The following is a 22,378-nucleotide window of genomic DNA, read 5'->3' on the forward strand; positions in this document are numbered from 1 at the left end:
CAATAGAGAGAAAAATCCTATCCTAGAGAAGCCTAGAGAAGTTTTGATGAACTTAAAAAATTTCTGTTATGGAAAAAATTGTGGCTGTTTTTTTTCCCTGCATTCTCTTATGCACATTTATTTTCTATTTTGCAAGAAGCTAAGAGGTCAGAACTCAAAAGGCAGCTAATAAAGAATGAGCAAAGAACATTTTATCTGGAATCCAAGATTGTTTCAAAATGGTCACAAATTGGAAATACCAACCACGGATGCCTAGATATGAACGAGTTCCATAGAAGAATGTTTGGTTACAAAGATCATCACCTAACACAGGCTACACGAATTGTGAATAGTGAGATTGTAGTTGCAGCTGGTTTCCCTCCGACTTTCAGCATTCGGAGTTGATTGTGGAATGTGCAAAACATTAAGATTCCAGAGATAAGATGAGCAAAGATACATAAGGAAATATTCGTCCAGACATCTCTCCACCAACCATTTCAGAGACATTTGGAATCCCTTAGTCCAAGAAGCTGGTTTTTTTTGAAGGCAAACGAATTAGCAAACAGAGTCTACACTTTCGGGATTTAGTATTGTGAGACTGTTATAAATGATAAATGAATGAAGAATAAGACCTACTTCACCAAACTGACTAAGGAGTTGGTGCGCTTGGATTTTAACCGAGTACAGTGACTTAGTCATGACGATAAGCAGAAATTTGGCTTGGTACATTCCAATCTGATCAAGACATGGATGTAGTATTTTGTCAAAAAGGTAGTTGAGGAGCACAACCATATAGATTGGGCTAAACTAATCAGTGACAACATGGATGAGCAACTAATGAAGCTCGAAGATTGGAACAATCAATAAAGTTGTACATGAGTTCCTATGTCATCTATACACTGGCATGAAATACAAGATCTGAAGGATTGAGGTGCAAAAGGGCAATCAAGAGTGGCAATCCAGATTTGAAAGTGCATGAATGTTACCCTCAATTACATCTACATGTCAAGGATTACTATGTCAGGGTCAAAAATGCTTTTGGAATGTGCATGTAATGTCCCCTACTCGAAGGCTGTTACTAATCAAATTTTAACATCCATTACTTCACAAACAACTTAATTAATTTTAAGTAATGATATTTATCTTATAATAAATCTAGTAATTAATATGGTTTTTAACCATGATTCCTTCCCTCATATAGTCGTCCTAAGGAGAGTGGGTCTACTTGACATAGGGCATTTGACACCACTACATCCTCTGGTTTTAGTTTGCCTCTCCCTAAACAACACCATCTATCAACTCCTAGAAGTATAGTGAGAGAATAATAGAATTGGCTAAAGTCATCCTAGTCCATTTGCATTACAAGTAACATTCATAAATATAAATCTATTTAATACTTCTTTTATATAATAAATAATGTTTTATTATATACATTTATTTAGGTATATGTCTATATTGACATCATATATACACCCTCTATATATGATCATGCATAAGACTGTCCATAACACATTTGGTGTATATTGTATTACTTAATTCTTTAATACAGATTTCTACATGTTTATGCAACACCCATATACATTAATATGATTCAAATTAACTCAACCGATATATCCTATTTAATTACATGCATTATGGCATTTTACGCAAAATGTCGTATATAACTGTATGTTAAGATTGGGACCCTTGATACATATGACGACTTTTCTCAGGTACAACCTCCCTTTTTCATATGACTGAAAGAAAAAGTCTTGACTCCTACCTTATTCGCATGGCAAACTTCCTATCTTCCTATTCATCCACTTAAACAACTCTATCGCATTGACATGGAGACCGTGTCAATGGTCAATGCAAGGTGATTTTATTTCTTTCTATGTTTGAGCCTTCATGTCTTCTAATTTGTCCCACTAAGAACCCCTAAATATTTGAGATTGATCTGGCGTGTAATTATATTTTGTCAGACTTATCGATGATGAGAAAACATTTCAACCCTTTGTATTTATATTGTGGTGATTGGACACACCTCCTACCATAATGCTTCCAAGTGGATGGTGTGTAAAACTTAAAAATTGTTTAGTTTTAAAGTCATTTGTTTAGTTTTTATGACATTAAAACGATATAAGTTGGCTCCATTGATTTTTTTTAGTAGTATTGTTTTGGTAATATTGTTAATATATGTTTATAATATTAATTGTATTCTATTTATCCATTAATACCTTTTTATTGTTGTTTCATTCGATATATCAATTGATTATTATTAGTTTTCAATATATATTAATATAATTTGATTATTGATTTGATTATAATATTGATCAATTAATTTAATAATTGATATATTAAATAGATTATCATTTCCCCAAAATAAAATTATATTTAGATAGATAAGATTTAACACCTTATTTGGTGGTCCTTGATAGCCTACCCCTCCTAAATTTGCTTGCCCTAAAGAAAAATATATTTATCTCTTATGACTGGAAAGTCGGACATAGTAACTTAAGCATTTCTTATCTTCTAGAAGGGTCTTTATAGACTTATCCTGTAGTGGTGCCTTTAGTTAATATTTTTTTTTTTATTATTCCCAAATTCTACATGTAGAACTACACCAATTTCAAAATATTAAATGAGGACACAAGGTATACATATTAATGTTTAGAGATGAGGTGAACATAGAGAATACAAATAAACGCATGAAAACACAGAGTATATGCACATGATCAATAACTCTTCTTTCTATTGATTCATCTTTAAACTTGCATTAAATAACATTTTTCTCAAGATGATTTTCAAGGGCTTAAAAGCTCTATATTATTAATATTCCTTTGCGGAAGGTGGTTGCTAATCTAATTTCAAATAATGTTGTAGAGACTAAACGGATTCCTGCATAAAGCTCCATTTGTTTTCCAATCCTTCTTTTGCCTCTTGGACATTGTTTACCACCCCTTCATCATGTCTTTCTCTTTTCTTCAACTTATTGTATGTCTCTGAATTGAGCATTGATTGTATGTTGGGGTTCACTCTCTCTTGCCATGTCTATGCTCTGCACCCCATTTCTCCTTACACCTATAGCACCATTTTTTCTCTTCTGATTCTTTTTGGTCACAAGTGTGCCCTTGTCACCAAGGTTCTTGGCGTTTGAAATATAAGTTATTTTTCTTAAGCTCATCTACTGGTGGGGAGTCCTTCTGGTGACCATCTCTCATGTGAAAGGTTTTTGTATGCAAATTTGTTTCTTTCCCATTTGTGGATTAAGTCTCTAAATTTAAAGTTGTTTCAAAAGCATCTTCAATGTTTGTTGGTTCTGGAGCATTTACTACTCCTTTAAGGGGATCCTTTAGCCTGTCTATGAATAAATATGTGAGTCGATCTTCGTTCATTTTGTCACTTGCACTGAAATTCATTGGAATTCATTAATATAACTTTTGATTGTTCCTTGTTGCTTTATATGCGTCAGTCTTTTAAAGTCTTCTTGTGGATTCTTCACATCGAATCTTTTGATCGGCCATAATGTGAATTCCTTACAAGTAGTAACATTTTGCTGGCCTTGGGTATGAATTCCATGGTACCACCATTCATGTGCTAAAATAGCAAATTGGAATGCATGTTCCTCTATAATGAGACTAGGGGTGAGGTAAGTATTTAGTGTCTACAACCAATCGTATGTTGTGATTTCTCTTGACCCATCAAATTTTGGGATGTTAACTTTGCTTACTTTGTGCTTAAGGTCCTTGATTGAGTTCACTCTCACTTTTTTTTCTGCCCCACATTTTTGGCCTTCAAAAAATTCACTAAATGTTATAAGTTCTTTGATTTCAGTTTCTAGATGGTTGGAACTCATGTCTCTCCCAATAGAATTGCTTTTCAGGCTTTCAATTGAGTTTCTCATGCTTTGTGATGTTTTGAGTAATGCTTAGTTCATCTGATTTGCCTATTCCACAAATGATCTCATTTCATTGGCTAATTGAGCATTCATTTTTCTTTTTTTCCCTTTTTGATTTGGCATGCACGTTACTCACAGGTTGACAAGATTATGCTCTAATACACCTTGGCATGTCCCCTACTTGAAGGTTGTCCATAATAAATTTTAACATCCATTAATTCACAAACAACTTGATTATTTTGGGTAATAATATATATCTTATAATGCATCTAGTAATTAACATGGTTTTAACCTTGATTCCTTACTTCTCTCCTACAGTGTCCTAAGGAGAGTGGATTTACTTGTAGTAGAGCACTTAACACCAATACATCCTTTAGTTTTACTTTGCCTCTCCCTACACAACACCATCTATCAACTCCTAGCAGTATAGTGAGAGAACAAGAGAATTGGCTACAACCATCATAATCCCTTTGCATTACAAGTTATATACATTCATATAGAATTCATAAATATATATCTATTTAATACATCTTTATATAATAAATTAGATTTTATTTATATACATTTATTTAGGTATATGTCTATACTAACGTCATATATACAACCTCCATGTATGACCATAGATAAGATGTTACATAACACATATGGTGTATATCGTACGACTTATTTCTTTAACAAAGATTTCTACATAGTTATGCAACAACTATACACATTAATATGATATAAATTAACTACAATAGATATATCATATTTAATTACATGCATTATGGGGTTTGGCGCAAAACATCGTATTTAACCCTAAGTTAAGATTGGGAGTCCCGATATGTATGAGGACTTGTCTCGGATACACCCTCCCTTTTCCATATGACTAGCAATGATAGTCTTGGCTCTTACCTTATCCACGTGGCAAATTTCCTATCTTTTTTTCATCCACTTAAACAACTCTATCAAACTTTCATTAAGATTATGTCAATGATCAATGCAAGGTGATTTTATTTCTTACAATGTTATGAGGCTTCGTGTCTTCCAATTTGTCCCGCTAAGAACCCCTACACAATATTTGGGATTGATCTAGCATGTAATTTTATTATGTTAGACTTGTCGATGATGAGGAAATGTTTCCACCCTTCAATATTTATATCGTGCTGATTGGACATGTCCCTTGGCATGATGCTTCCAAGAGGATGGTGTGTAAAACTTAAACATTGTTTAGCTTTAATGTAATTAGAACAATATACAATGATACAATTGATTTTTATTTTTATTTTAGTATTATTTTTGTATTATTGTTAATATATGTTTATAATATTAAATGTATTGTATTTATATATTAATACCTTTTGGTTATTGTTTGATTTGATATATTAATTGACTATCAATAGTTTTCGATATATTAATATAATTTGATTATTGATTTAATTATAATATTGATCAATCACTTAAATAATTGATATATTAGGTTAATTATCATTTGACCAAAATAATATTATATTTTGATAGATAAGGTTGAACACCTTATTTAGGGGTCCCTTACAACACATCAGTAGAAAATTGCTAAAAAGTCTTCACATAAGGTACTCTTTCAGAGCAATGAAGCTAGTAGAGCAATATAGAGCATGGCTTATTTAGTTCCACACTTCCTCCTACTTCCAACAACACCGGTTTTCTTCACAGCCATACAAGCTACAAAGGTACCCTGTCGACAAAATGGTCTTGTTGAAACTTCCTTAGCAACTGATAGTGTATGACAGAATTCAGAAACGAAAGAAGAAGTTGGGGTTGTATTTCCCAATTTTATTAGGAGATGAAAAAGTTGAAATGTGTCCCATGTTTGAAAGCAGATAAATGCTCACTAGATGAATTGAATTTCTTCCATTTGTCACATTATCAAGAAAGAGATGATTTTGATCCTTATGACACAGTAAGAATAATGGCAGGTGTGAGATACCAACATAGAGTGCACCTTGAGGATTTTTGGGCTAATTCTATAGATGAAAATGAAATTAGAAAGAGGATGTGATCCAAATTGCCCAAGAACATCATCACACCATGTAGAATCTTCATGTGCCTAATTGAATGGAAGAAGATCCAAATGTGATTCAAAAAGGATACAATCTTGAAAAGGAGCTCACACATCCCTCTGACCAGCAAAAGGAGATTACAAACCTTGATGCATTGTCAAAGCTAGTCCTGGACTTTACAAAGTGTTGGATTGAAAGACAATTTGACAAGACGACCAAACTGAAGGATGACAGGACATACAAGTTGTTCAATCATCAACCACGAGAGGATGAGAGACCAAACAACGTTCAAGGGGAAGAATGGAAGGAGGAGAAATCCACTTAGGAACTGTGGAATACAGAAACATGGGTGTTGCTCAGGAAACACACACAAAGAGGAGGTTGGATCTACATATTGAAGAACCAAAACAAAAGAGGTTTAGGAATGAAAATGCTCCATCCTCACCTATTCAAACTCTCAATGAGCAAGAGATAGGCACTTTTGCTAGGCAAGCAATAGAAACAAGTAGAAGGATAACAAAACAAGAAGAGCACTTGACTAGGCCAATGTAGGACAACTTGAACATCAATTCTTATCAAAGGCCTACACAAGAAAGTAGGGAACAACATATGACCACTAAAGAAAGATTTGTTGCCCTACAAGAAAAAAAGATGATGAAGTAATACATTCATAAGCAAAAACACACATTTTGGTTATAGAGGCAACAACTCCTAAAGCAATGGCGGAAAGTCCTAGAGCTGAGGAAGAAATTGATATAAGAATAGTACAGGGACAAGAGTAGTTAACATTCCGAAAGGATCAAAGTGTTAGTTTTCCAAAGTGGGTGAGACAAAGGATTTAGAGAGATCAAGAGAACAAAGTTGATCCTGCAATTGAACTACAAGAAATTCTAGACCGAATAAACTGATTAGAAGAGAAAGGAAAAGCAAAGAAGTTTACAAAAGCTATCAAAGGAGAATCGGAATCAAGAGTTCTAAAAATTGCAACTCCTACAATGACAATACCAAGGATCAAATTGCTCAAGATCTAGGTCATGCTTCTTGTGCATAAGCCATGGAAGAGTTTGAAGATTCAAAAAAAGTTGTGAAAGGCAAGATGAAAAAGCTGGAAGAGAAATATCAGCGAGCAAAAGGCGAGATGATCAAGACCTTCCTCTTCCTAAACATGCATGCATAGTGGGCATTTATTTCCCACAAAGGTAGTGGACTCTTCTTGGGTGGTCAAGGTTGGCCATTACATTAATGTAAATCTCTTTTCCAAACCCTAACCCTAATTAGGGTTAAGGTGTCAACATCGACACCATCAATAATAGTTTTAATCTGATCAACTCATTGTGACTAGGGACCTATATAAAGGCCTCACTTCTCATTTGTAAGGCAATGGATTTTTAGATTGTTGCTATGAGTTCCTAAGACAATTAAAAAATTCATTGCTGTTTGGTGAATACTTGAGTGTTTAAGTGCTTGCTTGTTCACTGAATCCCTCATTTAGATTAAGGTTGTTAGATAAAGCGATGTGATTACAATTGAAAATATGATGGTGTTTTGATGAATTCCTTCAGTTCGTACTTTTGATTGTTTATTGACTGAAAGTCGTGCAAAGTTAGCTTAAACCCCATTCTCGTGTATGTTTAACTTCTATCATTCAAGTGCATTGTTCTTTCTAACGGTGTACATGGTGATATGAAAATCTTTTGCATAACCTTTGAAGATTGCACCAATTCATGCATAGTTGTAATATAATTTAGCAAACCAGAACTCAGTTATTGAGGAATCTGTCCACCAAAGTACGTTTTATTGTCATCATTACCCTTCGGAGTAGATTAGAATTCTTAAACCATTTCTCCTTTTCTTTCCACGTATTCAATGAAATCCCAAAAAAAGTAGTTTATTCCAATATGTTTTGATTGCTCCAAACTAGTATGATTGGAAATTGACATAAGTGAACAAACGTAAGGCCCCTTGTGATCATCAGCAAATCACTTTAACCATTGAGCTTATCCACAGTCAAGACCTGACACAAAAGGAACCATGGAGTTTGTTGTGTGATATTTCACATTCTTAGCATGCAAATGATTTTGATCAAGAGAGGAAAAGATATTTTGGTATTTTGTTCTATTGTTTAGTGAGTCATAAAACACACATCAACAAGACATTTTTAGTAGTAAGGTTTTATCTCTCCCTGCCTTTCAATTTTTATTTTAATAGAATTTATGATGTTAGGGCAAAAACTAGGGCAATTCCCAAAGGGGACATTACATTTTTAAACAAAGTTGGACTGGTTGTTCAAGCAAAAGGCAGGATTATATGACTACTTTTCCAATCAAATTTATTTTTGTAAAATTTATTTTCGACAATTAATTTTAATCATTAATTCAGCGATAGGGCCAAAGATACATATTCCTAAAGTCATTGCAATGTTCATAATCATCAAGATTCAACAAAAGAATATAAATTTTATTTTCAAAATTGTCAAACTGCGTTGAAACTAGTCTAAAAATTTTAGCATTATAAACTTATGATTTGTATTACATATTGCTATGTCACAACGGGCTTTCATGACATGAGTGAGGATAAGGTTGAGTAGGAAAAAAACTGAATTTGACTATGCACCTAAGGCTGAGGGGGGTGACAATGAGACTTGGCCTAAATTCCAAACTAGTTCCATGGCAAGTACAGCGATGAAAAATAGAATAGCCCTCCACATTACTGAAATGGTCTGCTATGGATATTTTAATCGTAGGTCTCTTGTTAAACAATTTCCAACAAATTTACTGAGCTGCCCAAGGACATCTAGTACACAAGGTTGTCAAAGTGCAACTTTTGTTAACTAGGATCTTTTGGCAACATTAATGGAGATAATACTTACCTTCTTCATGATGAAACATGCTCCCCTTAATATCACAAACACATACAAAAATAGAGAAACAAAAACAATTTGCATGAAGAAAATGTGGGCTTCTTATTATCTCCAAAAGTATGGAATTAAAGATTTTCAAAGTACAATATGCAAAGCCACAAGGGTTCCTTCCATACAATATTCAGCGAAAGAGAGCTGCAAACCACCACCCAAAACTGCCCTAAACAACCTACAAGTCTTCCTTATATAGGCAATTTTCCACCACCCAAGAAGCTTTTAGACATTTAGCCCTATCTCTTGAGGTCGATCAAGCCTAAACTTATATAATTATATTACATGGAATTGGCTCAAAACAATTACAAATTATATTTTCATAATTTAGGGTAGCCTAACTTTTGGAGACCATAACATTCAACAGTTAACCCAATTGGATATTATAACCCCTTTTTGGAAATGGAAACTCTAGTTCTTCATCAACAGATCCATGCAAGCATCAATCATTCAAATTTTGAGCTCATCTCCGAACCATTTAGACCTTCAAAATTGAGCTCAAAGTTTTTATAGCAAAAATTTATACCGAAAATCTGCAATAACTTCACCAATAGATAAGATATATCAATGAAACTCATCTAACAGGCCAATATATCTAAGATGAACCTCCATCTATGAATTAGAACATTCTGAGCTCATATGACCAACTTACTAAAAATAGTAAACTTTCACAAATAGCAACTCTACACTAAAACAACCCTTATTAGAAAGACAGAATTCTTAGGCGATGCAAGATTCTCCTTACACCAAGGATGCTCCTGCATCAGACACTCGAGGTAATTTGAGAAGTGATCCTATCGCCCCTCAGATGTTCAAAGGAAAATCAAGACAGTTAACCTCCTCCCTTGTCACGTCTCAGATATTCCTTATATGCCATGTTTCTTGTTCTTTTACCAACACGACTGTCCAGTATATCCTTAATCTCCCTTGTAGCTGAAGTAATTGTTGGAATACTCCACTACACTTCTATGAGCTCATCTTCAACACTTCCTTCATAATACTCTGTCAAATCTCAAATGTTAAATATTGGTGAGATATTCAATTCATTGGGCAACTCTAGTTCATAGGCATTTCTTGAATCATGTTTCTTCAATATCCTACATGGTCAAAACTTCTTCATTTTCAACTTATTATATGTACTGTTTTGAATTTGCTCCTTCCACAAATGAACCATGATTTCATCCCAAAATTGAAATTACTTATGCCTCCTTTTCTCATCTACTTATACCTTGTTTTCACATATGCCTGAGCCTTGTACTGTGTATTCATCTTTGTAATGTACTTCCTCACCTCCTCATGAATGTTCTTCAAGTGTTCTACAAAAGCCTCAACTTCATCCCTAATTATCTCTCATTTATCCAGCTTCCTCAATTCAGAAGCATTTCTAGGACTACTTCCATATACAATCTTGAATGTTGATTTACCAATGCTCATGTTGACAAAATTATTATATGCACACTATGTTTGTGATAAAATTAAATCCCATCCTTTTGCCTTATCTGCAACCAAACATCTCAGCAAATTTCCCAAACTCTTATTCATGACTTTTGTCTATCCATCAATATGTGGATGATGTGACAAGTTACACTCCAAATCTGTCTTCAACTTCTTCCACAATGTGCGCTAGAAATGCCCAACAAACTTAATGTATTGATCTAAAACATGCTCTTTTATAGACCATGTAGTCTGACCACTTCTCTAAGAAACGATTTTGCCACATAAACAGCATCACTAGTGTTCTTGTAGGGAATGAAAAGTGTCATCTTTGAAACCCTATCAACCACTACACAAATCAAATCATGCCCTCACTGAGTCCTTTGTAAACCAAAAACAAAGTCCATGCTGACATCCTCCCACGGCTTCTCTGGTACAGGTAATGGTTGATACAACCCTATATTCTGCTTTGCTCTTTTCCCCATATGACATGCTCTATAACTCTATACAAACTTCTTGACATCTTGCTGTAACTGTGGCCAATAATAGTTCTCATTAACCAAAGCAATACTTTTATCTCTACCAAAATGTCCAGCCAATCCCCTCCTATGCTTCTCTTTGATGAGATTCTCCCTCATCGAACTCCTCGGAATACACAATTGACTTCCTCTTAACAGCATTCTATCCCGGATGATAAAATCCATCCACTTTGTTTTGTCAAGCATAACATGTGTTGTACAAGCTTTCCAAGCTTCACCAAAATTTGGATCCACTAGACACTAACTCTCAAGTTCCTTTAACCTAACCACCTCAATCTACATCGATGTCAGCAAAAGTTGTCTCCAACTAAAAGCATCTGCAACCCTGTTAGACTTCTCGCTCCTGTGTTTCAAAACAAATATGTAACACTACAAAAACTCAACCTATTTCAAATGCCTCTGATTCAACTTTCCTTCACTATTCAAATATATCAAAGTTTGATGATCAGTATATGAAACAAACTCCTTAGGAAGAAGATAGTGTCTCCACTTCTTCAATACGAAAACTATATTATAAAATTCCTGATCATTAACAAAATATTTCCTTTTGGCATCATATAACTTCTCATTGAAATAAGCAAAAAGTCTACCTTCTTGGCTCAAAAGAACTCCTATTGCAGTACCACTAGCATTACAGTCTACTTGAAACACCTTGTTGAAATTTGCAAGTGTTAAAACAAGTTCTTTTGTAACTTTTTGTTTCAACAAATTAAAACTCTTATCTATCCTTGTAGTCCATTTGAACTCTTTCCTATCCCCTCTCATTGTTTCAACGAGGGGTCCACAAATACTACTAAGACTCCTGATAAACTTTTTGTAAAAGCCAAGCAGTCCATGAAAAAATCTTATCTCAGTAGCACTCATTAGAATAGGCCATTCAAGCATAGCCTTCACTTTCTCTGGGTGCCCTTTTAGACTTTATGCTGAAACTACAAATCTCAGATACACAAACTTTCAAAAAATTGCATTTCTTCAATTAATCAACAACTTCTCCTATCAACTTCTCAAACACCCTATCAATATGCATTATATGTTCACTCAATGTCTTACTGAAGATCAAAATATCATCTACATAAACAATAACAAACTTAACTAGAAATTCTTTTACTACCTCATCCATGAGCCACATGAAAGTGCTCGGTACATTGGTTAGCCCAAAAGGCATGACTAACTATTCATACAGTCCTTTCTTTGTCTTGAAGGTAGTCTTCCATTCATCTCCTTCTCTAATCTGAGTTTGATGATATCCACATTTCAAATTTGTCTTTATCAAATACATAGCCCTGCTCAAACAATCCATAATATCATCCATCCGAGGCAATGGAAACTTGTACTTGATTGTGATCTTGTTGATAGCCCTAGAATCTATACACACATCCTCCATTCTCCATTCTTCTTTGGTGCTAATATTGCTAGTACTGCACACAGAATTAGACTCTCTCGAATCAACCCCTTCTACAACAACTTATGTACTTGTCTATTCAATTCTTTGCTTTTTGCTAGTGTCATTTTGTGTGTTGCCTTATTCGGCAAACTTGCTCCTGGAATCAAGTCTATCTAATGATTGATCTTCCTCACTAGTCGTAATCCATCAAGCACATTATTGGATACAATATCTAGAAACTCATCCAACAAATTTGCAGCTTGTATAGGTACCTCTTCAACTTCTTTACCATCTTTTTGAATTTTAGCAAAACACATATGCTCATGCCACATACCCTCTAGGAACTTTCTTCCATCAAAAAAACTTATTCTAGCAGTACTAAATACCTTTTCTTCTATGTCCTTCAATGGCTCTAGCTTATGTCTCACTCCATCCTTGGTCAAGGAAAAATATTTGCACAACCATCATGTACAACATGCCTATTAAACTATCATGGCCTACCCCACAACATATGGCATGCATCTATGGGTATGATATCACATAGTACCTCATCATGGTAGCTTCCAATCTTGAACTTCACTAGGGATTGTTCATTGACTATGACCTTGTGGTCATCCTGCACCCAGGCACACGGTATGGGTGTTGGTGTTTCTACCTCTTGAGCTTTAACTTTGTGACCATCTCCTTTGACACCAAATTGTAAGTGTTTACACCATTGATAATCAAATTACAACAGTTATCCTCACAATTGCACCTGGTGCGACACAAGGGCCTCCCTTGATTAGGTTCACTCTCACAACTCAGCAGGATGCTTTTACTAATTAGGACATCTCCTCTTTTAGTATCTTTAAAACGTGATGATTTGACATCTTCATCCACATGGGCAACTCTTACGTGACCTTCAATCCTCCTATCTATCCTTCCTTGACGTTGAGGATATTCAAATGCTCTATGACCTCTCCAATGACAACATGTTCTATGGAAGCCTCCTCTTCCTAAACCTTGTCCTCTTCCTCTTCCTCTTTGATCCCTATTATTCTGATCATGGAAACGGTAGAAATTGTTTCAAACTATTAAAACTGGTCTCATCCTTCTTCTGATCTCCATTTCGGCCTCCATAAGACCATCCACCCGATCTTCTACCACGACCTCTTCTACTTTGTCTTCTCTCAAACTTCTTGTTCAGCTTTTCCTCTACTCTTAGGGAAAACTAGTATACCTCCTCAATGTTGTTCGTTCTAACCAGACTCAACTCTTCCTGAACACTCAGCCTCAACCCATTAAAGTAACGAGTGACTTTCTCCCTGTCAACTTTTGCATGGTCTACTCTGATGAGGACTTGGTAGAACTCTTCTATATAATCCTGAACAGATCTTCTCGCTTGCTTTAACACTTGCATTTTCTTCAGCATATCAAGCTCATAATCCAGGGGAATAAATTGTCGCTTCAATTAATCCACCATTCGATCCCATCTTGTGATTTTCTCCTTTCCTCTTCTATTTTGCTCCAACTGGATCTCCTGCCACCAATTCCTTGAATTACACTTCAGTCTACCCTTCACAAACTCAACCCTATCACGATTCGTGATATCTTCATACTCAAATATTCTTCTAATTCATTGATCTAATCAATCAATTCCTCCAAGTTAAGATTTACCGAAAATGTGGGAATCTCAATCTTATGTCTTCTCCTAATCTTGGAAAGGCCCCTGAAAAGTCTTTCTTCCTCTTGGTTCAAAACTTTGTCTTCTCCTTCCTGCATGACATTTCCTTCTTCACTTTTATCCTCACTTTCATCTCTTACGGCAAGATTCATCCCTCTGTGAATTTGCTCTTGCAATGCTTCTATTTGTCTCAAGTTTGCAAGCGATGGGAAGGTCTCAGGAAAAGACCATATTAGATTTTTTTTGTTGCATGCAATGTCTTGACACCTCAACATGACAATGTGGTGATTTGCATGTTTGTGAAGACATTGGTGGACGGAGTTGTGGATTGATTTAAACATTTAGACAAAAGGTGCATCGCTAATTGGGTTGATATGACAAGACATTTTGAAGCCAGGTTCAAGAGTGTAAAAGATGAACACACATTGCTATTACAACACTCTCACATGAGGAAGGAACCTACCATGACCAAGTGGGAATTCGTAGCAAATTTTAACACAACTGTTAATCGAATTCCAGCCAACAACAGGTAGACCCCTAATAACCTGAAGACCTTCTTCCTTGGTGCCATGCCTCTAGATGTATGCTTTAACTTGAAGCGAGCTCATGTGGCTGATTTGCAAGCTGCCTAGAACACAACAATTGAGTTGGAAGATGAACTTATTTCTGCCAATAAATCGAAAAGAGAAATACAAACTAGAGTGAGCAGTGGTAACACGAGTTCATCAGAAGCTATGGTTCGAAAACTTTTGAATTAAATGATTGCATTAAAGAGGCAGAACTCCAAACTCCTTCCAACAACCCTACCAAGACATCCTAAGGAGGAATAACGAAGGAAAGGTATTGCAAATACCTCCTGCACAATAAATGTTGGCCATACACAAGAAGGGATACATGTGCGTGTTCTACCTCACTACTGATCATGATGGAGAAATCTGTCCACAAATGGCAAGCTTCATGCACATGAGTATCTCAAATGACATGAAAAACTCTCGGATGTGGAGAAGATTCAATTCCCAATGTCGACTCTGGAACTTATTACTTGGACTATGAATCGGACTCAGATGGAGGAGATTGCTTCACAACATTGGACAGGATGTCGTTGACCGCGTTGGCCAAAATCCAAAAGAAAAAACCCCAACAATTCCAGTTCAACTTTGGAACAATAAGCCCGTGAACACCTCTGCTCAAGCAACTGGCCCAGCACCTCGTCATCTCATTTCATGCAAACGGATAAGAATCCAAACTCATTTGACATTGTCCAATTCTATAAAGATGCGCTATACAAATACCCCCCACTAAATTACTTGAGGTCAAAACTCTCAAAACTTCAAAAGTGGTTTAATTGTTGTAGAGAAGATAATGATGGCATTAATGCACTACACAAATTCTCCATCTAAAGAAGAGCCCTCTTTGTCAGATTCTTCCAAGAAGAAGAGTCATGCGTCCTAGCTACCTCCCAAGGAAAACACCCGAGCCCTTCTACATATCGCTATTCATCAATGGACACAAGCTAAGCAATTACATAATTGACTTAGGAGAGTCTGAAAATGTGAATACCAGCATTAGTAGCCTCTGCTCTTGGGCTCCCGTTAACCAAACCCTTAGCTCACTATTACTCTATGGATGCCAAACAGGTTCCCTTAGTAGGAAAAATCAAGGATGCACAAGTGGTTTGGCAACCCATCTAGCTAAGAGGTTAAAACTGACTATCTTGGTGGCCGACATCCCTATCAGTTATGGCATGTCATTGAGCTGAAACTTCTACAGGGATACGAGGGGCAAAATTAAGTTGGATTAGTTAGATACAATCATCCCAATTTGAAGCAAGAAGATCGAGCTCAACCCAAAGGAGAAGGCAAAATTTATCAATCTAAAGACAGATGATCCCAAGGCCTAGATTTGATACCAAGAACTCGAGTTCGGGAACTATGTGCTCTTAAATATCCATTTTGGATGCGAAAGCTATAAACAATGTTTGAGCTCCTTTAATTGCAAAACTGACTCTCCATTGCCAAATGCTCTAATGTCACATTCTTTGAACCAAGAGAGTTCTTCTATGTTGAAAACACTTGTGAACCATTGATCAAACTGTGATGCATAGTTTTGTGGTTGTCATGAGTTACAAAGAAAATTGCAAGAGAGCATTGACACTGCTGGATCATCTTTTGTCTATCAAAAGATTTAAAAGAACTTAAGAAATTATGTTTTTTGAAAGAACTTGTGAACCACTGGATTGATGTTTTAATTGGATAGTTAATGTTGGTTTTGATTGCAGCGTAGTAGGCAACATGTGATAGGAGATATTCATAGGATCTCTTATGACAGTTGGATGACAGGAAAACCTTTTCATGGCTTTGCTTCTCTAGGTATTGAGAATGTGCAATATCAGTCCAAAGGGACATGTAAACCATTGATCCTTGTGAGATCAACAACAAACAAAGCATCCCATGGGTTCAAGCAGAGAGGCCTTGAAATTGGTCTTGGGTATACATCCTTAAGGGTTCAGTTGACATCCGTAACATCCTAAATATCCTTGGGAGCTGGGGAATTGGAGGGGATATTCCCTTTTTAGAGATTGGACAGCATGCTCTAGCTGGTGCATATAAATAAAAGATTACATTTTAAGCGAGAAAATCTAGAAAACCCTAAACCTAGAGGGTGGAGGATTGACCTTGCAAATGCAGCACACTATATTACTTCTTCAAATTTCATGTGCTTTTGGTTTGTTTTAAAAAAAATTTAAGTTAGCCCAAATTCTGGAAAAAAAATTCATGTCCCCATATCTCTATCCTACGAACTTGGCGAGACGTTGCTTTTTATAGTAATCACGATTTGTGTGATTGAAACATCATTCTTGACTACAATATTGCTTGCCTAGTCATTTGCTAAGCTGAATGAAAGGTTTCAAATGAATAAATATATTATTTGGGCCCAGCAAGGGTTAAAAATTGTGAGGCTTTAGAAGAGAAAGAAGATTATATGTGGAGATGTAGTTTTCGAGGAAGATTTAAGCAATCAATCAAACATGTGACCTTTCTAGGCCAAAAGGATGATTACAATGGCAATCAATGCACAAGATCAATGGTGGGAAAATCAGTTTGAGGGTTTAAAGCCAGCAACATCTTAATGAAGTCTGAGTAAAGATGGTGCTGTCTAGGCCTTTGGATGGCTCAGATTGGTGATTGGAATGAATATTTTTCATCGGATGCATTGCGGAATGAAAGAAATGACATTAAATCTTGCTTTGAAACATTCATTACTGGCAGAGGGAGAAGAAGAATCCATCGATGACTCCTATATCTGGACACTAGAATTTGATGGCAGTTGTGCATCTAGTGGCTTTGAAGCTAGCGAAGTACTAGTATCCCTGGAAGGTGAGATGAATGACCTTGCATACAAGCTTGAATTCAAGAACACAAACAACACCGCTGAATATGAGGTGCTACTGTTGGGTATAGCTGCCACCAAAGAAAGAAATATAAGGACTTTCAAAGCTCAAGGAGACACCAAACTCATAGTTAAGCAGGTTTGAGGCTTATACACAATGAAGAACCATAGACTAAAGAACTACAAGAACCATGTTTGTGATAAGATTGAGGATTTCAAAGCTTTCTCCATTGAGGTCGTCCCCAGAGACCAAATTACGAGAGATGACTCCTTGGCCGTGTTTGCTTCGCTACTTGTCCCTCACCCATATTTTAAAAGACAAAAGTACAAGGTTGAGGTATTATTTCAACCTAATGTGACTGACAATGTTGATAATTGGCAGGTTTTTGAAGATGATCCAAAATTGCAACTATTCCTAGAGAATGCCAAGATGTTTGCAGGGAAGTATTTCAAAGGCAATGAGAACGCATGCAGCAATCTCTCCCCAAACAGCAAGAAAGACTTGGAACAAGGAATTGTTCAGCTCAAAGGTAACAAAATCCTGCCTCATTTGATTTCCCTTGAAAAGCTCTTTAGTAGGTATCATGCAAAAGACCACAAGAGAGTACGATTGCCTAAATATTGAAAAGCCAAAGTTTCCGATGAAGTCACTATGGTAAGCAAGCCTTCGAAGACATTAAGCGCACCTTTGCACGAGCTTCCTTTCTACTCCATCTTGGTCAAAATAGGTAGTTCATCATTTATTGCTACGCCTCAGAGCACACCTTGTCAGACACACTCATGCAGGCGAACAAAGAAGTAATACAAGTGCACATTGCTTTCATGAGCATCCCTCTTAAGGATCATGAGCTTAAGTACTCACAAGTTGAAAAGCACGTGAATGTTGTGGTTAGAGCTCTGAAGAGTTTCAGATTCTATATTCTGCACTCCCACATCGTGATGTGCGTGCCTAAAGCAGCAATGAAAAGCATTTTCACCCAACAAGATGTAGGGTGCAATACCCGATGGGCTATTAAGTTTGTAGTTACAATCAAATTGATTCGATTATGAGATTCATTGTTGTTGGTAAATCATCATTTAGTTATATATATATACACTTATATATTATATATTAATGTTAATATATTATTTACAGTGTTACACCTGCGCAGTGGTGCAGGAGGACGTCGAGACAAGTTCCGTGTGCGGGAAAAAAAGGGCCTCAATTTGGGGACGCTCGGGAGGGGGGGAGAAGTTGCATTGTGTGTGTGTGTGTGTGTGTGTGTGTGTGTGACTAAAAACACTAATTATGAAATGATACTTCAATATATTATATAACATACCAAATATAGTTGAATAGAGAAAATTGAAATGTGATTCACAAACCATAAGTTCAAACTTGAAACTTCATAACCATTACCAATGACCATTTAACAAATTAACTTGGTTCAAGATACAAGATTCAAAATTCATTGTTCAAATATGAATATCATATATCATAAAGATGCTCATCATGACATTGAGCTGAGTAGCATGAAATAGTGAAATGAAATAATGTATCATAGCCATATTAGAGTGAGTACAATCAACAAAATAACAAAATGTCAATAATGAGAATGGAATCCTCCCAAGTGCTCTCTAATCATCCCCTATACTGAAGTCCTAATCATCCCTAGGGTTAGCTTGCTTAAAAAAGAAATTAAAAAAGAAATACAAAAAGTATTTTTTCTATAACTTTTTGGGGGCCATTCAGCGGGCCACACCCTAGGAGCACCCCGCACGTCACGTCCCACTCAGATGCTCAACCGATGCAGCTGAGCTGTCATGACGATTTTTCGGCCGGCAAGGGTACTCGGGTGTGCAACGCACCTGCACCGGGTGTGTATGCGCATCGAGTGCTTCAATTTTTTGATCTGAGTACACGCACCCAGGGTGCTTCAAGTTTTTGATCTAAGTACATGCACCCAGGTTACACTATTTATTTAGTCATTCAATATGCATTTGGAAAACAATCAATTACAATGGCAATCGTTATTACATTTGCAGAGATCTAAGAAGTTAACATGGTATCAGAGCAAAGCTTCATATGTTTAAAGACATGAGTTGCTTTAGATCACTAGGAAAAGACTTACGTAAAGGATACATAAAAATACACTCAAGAAATGTTGTGAATTATCTTAGCTGGAGACTTGGACAAAACAGTTTTATAGCAGCATAAAGCGAAGAAGAAAGACATCGAATAGGAAATGTAAATGTTTGGAACTCACCACTATGGAAAGGAGAATCCAGTCAGTCAAACATTCTGCAATATAAACAGAATATGGAGCTTGCAAGGAGTTATTAAATGCAGGAAGGCATCTATGTCTATCCTTAGACTCATTCATCGGCATGGGGATGCTGATTTTTTTGGTTGATAAAAGATATTTGAAAAATGACACAATTCTAGAATAGCAGAAAATATTATACTTGGGTCCTATATAACTGGAAGAAATTTCTCTGTCATGTCCCCTTCTCAGCACTAGTATTTCGGGGTCCAGTTTAATCTATCTCCACATCCAGATGGATTTAAAAAGTTATCTAACAGGATGCCTACCAGTCACAATGGAAGTTTAATTTTACTTACTTCAGAACTTTATTAAAGTGTGTGGAATTAAGTCATTTTTATGTTATAAAGCTTTTTACTTTATAAAGTGGCTTTAAGTGACTACAGGACGAAAATGAAGTTTTAATACCACATTCCTTGCTCCTTGTGTTTTCCCTCACTTCGAGGCTATAAATAAAAGCTTGTATTGGGATTTGAAAACACCTGAGAATTTATGAAAAGAAAAGATTTTCAAATTCTGGTTGCTTTGATGTGACTAGTCTAAGACTGTGAGGACAAAACCCCTCAAGTCTAAAAAATTCTAAGGAGTTGGACGCTACCACATCTTCCTTCATTCAAAAATTGCAGAGATTTTGGCAGAAAATCAACAACACTCAGTGGTTAAACAGTAAGTGCATTTGGTTTATATGAGGTAGAATTAATAGTACGCAGTTAACAGTCCATAGCAGGATGCATACAACACATAGTGGAGACTTATTCTGGAATTCTGAAAATCTGAAGGTAGTCGCAGTGAATGTGAGCCATTTCAGTATTTATTAAATTACCCACCCGCATTCGCGTGAACACTCCAGGCACGGCGTTAAGCAGTGGTGGTCTCTGAAGCATGAGCAGCTTACAGTCATATACGACTGGTGGAGAGTCGGACTAGGGTTTTTTTCAGACATTAGAGGCGATGTGAACATCAGACTGCAGTTATGTGAGCAAATCCGCGAGCCTCATCATCATTTTTTTAGAAACTGCAGCCAGTGACCACTCCTATTCACAGGTTGAAGTTCGTGGTCCTTAATCATTGCACGTGGACTGGAAAGTTACAGAGGGAGGTCGGCTTGTTGGAATGTTTATCTGAGGTGATTTGACTGAATATGTGGAGGACCAGTAACATATTCCTTGTAATCAGTCTGTTACTCTCACACCTTTATTTGCATTTTCCTCCTATCTTGGTTATGATATCTGCTGTTCGAGTTTAACTCCACATTTTTGTTACAAGGCATGAAACTTTTATGAATTTAAAATCCATATAGGACTGTGATTTTGTTTTTTTTATCTGTTATTAAATCTCTATTAAATCTCAATAAATAGCTGTATGGAGAGTATAAATGTAAGATGCTGGTGACTGTTAGACCATTGCTATTAAAACTGCTATCATACCGTAAACATGGTTTCAAATGTTAATGCTTAGTATTCGAAGAACTTTGATACAGTGATAACATAGATGTTACAGGAGGCCTGTGAGCTGTTTGGTAAAATCACATTCCAGCTACACAGTTATACTTTGGTAAAAAAATTAAGTCCAGAATAGTAGATTCTCTTATATGAAGTATGATCTTTTTAATACCCCGATATTGGAAGAAGTTAAAATGCTCTTATGCTTTCACTTCTTTTCATGTTGACAAAGAGATGTGAGCATAAAGGTGGCAGAGGTATTTAATAAATCAGTCTTCATATCTATTGTTGCACCCACTTCTGAAGCTCGAAAATGTTCTTATCAGTTTGTCAGGCCAAATATTCCTGTAGTGCAGAATAAGCTTAGCAAGCCTCGTGGAATAGTTTACTGGCCCTACACTCTTCAGGAAGCGCTCATCCAATGAGCACAACACATGCTATATAGACGTTGGTTAGTTATCTTCCTTCTACTTTAACATGCTTGGCTTTATGTCATTGTGACTTACTACCTGCGCCTACCTGGAATTATGGTTGTTGGCTTCAACTGCAACAAGCCTTGTTTTGGTGGACTCCACATTGCAAATAGGTCAGAAATTTGAAATTCATCATGATGGCACCAAGCATATTAATTCTCAGCATCACTTGCACTTGTAGCAGATGGAACAAGTTCGAAAAGATTTCCAGGTGATTCCCTTTGCTCCAAATTAATCTCCATGGAAAGCTCTGGCTATGGCTACCACCAAGATCCCACTCTCTTCCATGCTCAATCCGACAATACGAAAGATCTTAACAATACCAAATAGACAAAAATGGTATGCAATGAATATATATAAAAACCAGATACATAATCCTCTGTAATGTAAAAGAAGGGTCTGATGGAACCCAAAATTTTTGCATCAAATTTAAAGCAGATGAGTAATTTTGGTTTGCATATACTTGTCCTGGGCATGATTCAACAAGTGGAGTGAATATGTACAATGATCTTGCAACACTTCTTTTATCTGTACCACATGAAACAATCGAGCATCTACTTCAACTGGGGAATGATGTGAATCCTTTCTTTACCATAAGAAATTTGGGTATTTATAATGTATCATTCTTGGCAATCTTTATCTTAGCCTATGGAATAGCTACCCCTGGAGACATTTTCATGCCATCGATGATGGTTGGAACTTCTTGTTGGAGCTCTTTTGGGTTGCTTGTTTTCACTTGATATTTCTAGGGCCTAGCATTCAACCTGGACTTCATGCTTTGATAGGTGCAACTGCTCTTCTTGGAGGAGTTTTCCGGTCATCAATTTCTATGGTTGTAATCATGGTTGAAGGAACAGCTAGTCTTGATTTCATTCTACCTGTAGTAATGGCAGTAGTTGTGTCAAATTGGGTTGCCCATCACATTCATCAGCAGGGTGCATATGAAGCTGATCTACAGCAGC

The 22,378-nt window shown here is 36.3% G+C and overlaps 1 protein-coding gene across 1 annotated transcript in view; it reads right to left on the reverse strand.

Moving 5' to 3' along the window:
• EMB3144 (AAA-type ATPase family protein) overlaps positions 1-22,378 on the reverse strand; it is a 272,998-nt gene that overhangs the window by 65,048 nt on the left and 185,572 nt on the right. The gene's annotated exons all lie outside the window — the stretch shown is intronic.

This window comes from Cupressus sempervirens, chromosome 5 (genome assembly GCF_028749045.1).
Source record: "Cupressus sempervirens isolate cs-2001-9-10 chromosome 5, ASM2874904v1, whole genome shotgun sequence".
NCBI classification, from domain to species: Eukaryota; Viridiplantae; Streptophyta; class Pinopsida; order Cupressales; family Cupressaceae; genus Cupressus; species Cupressus sempervirens.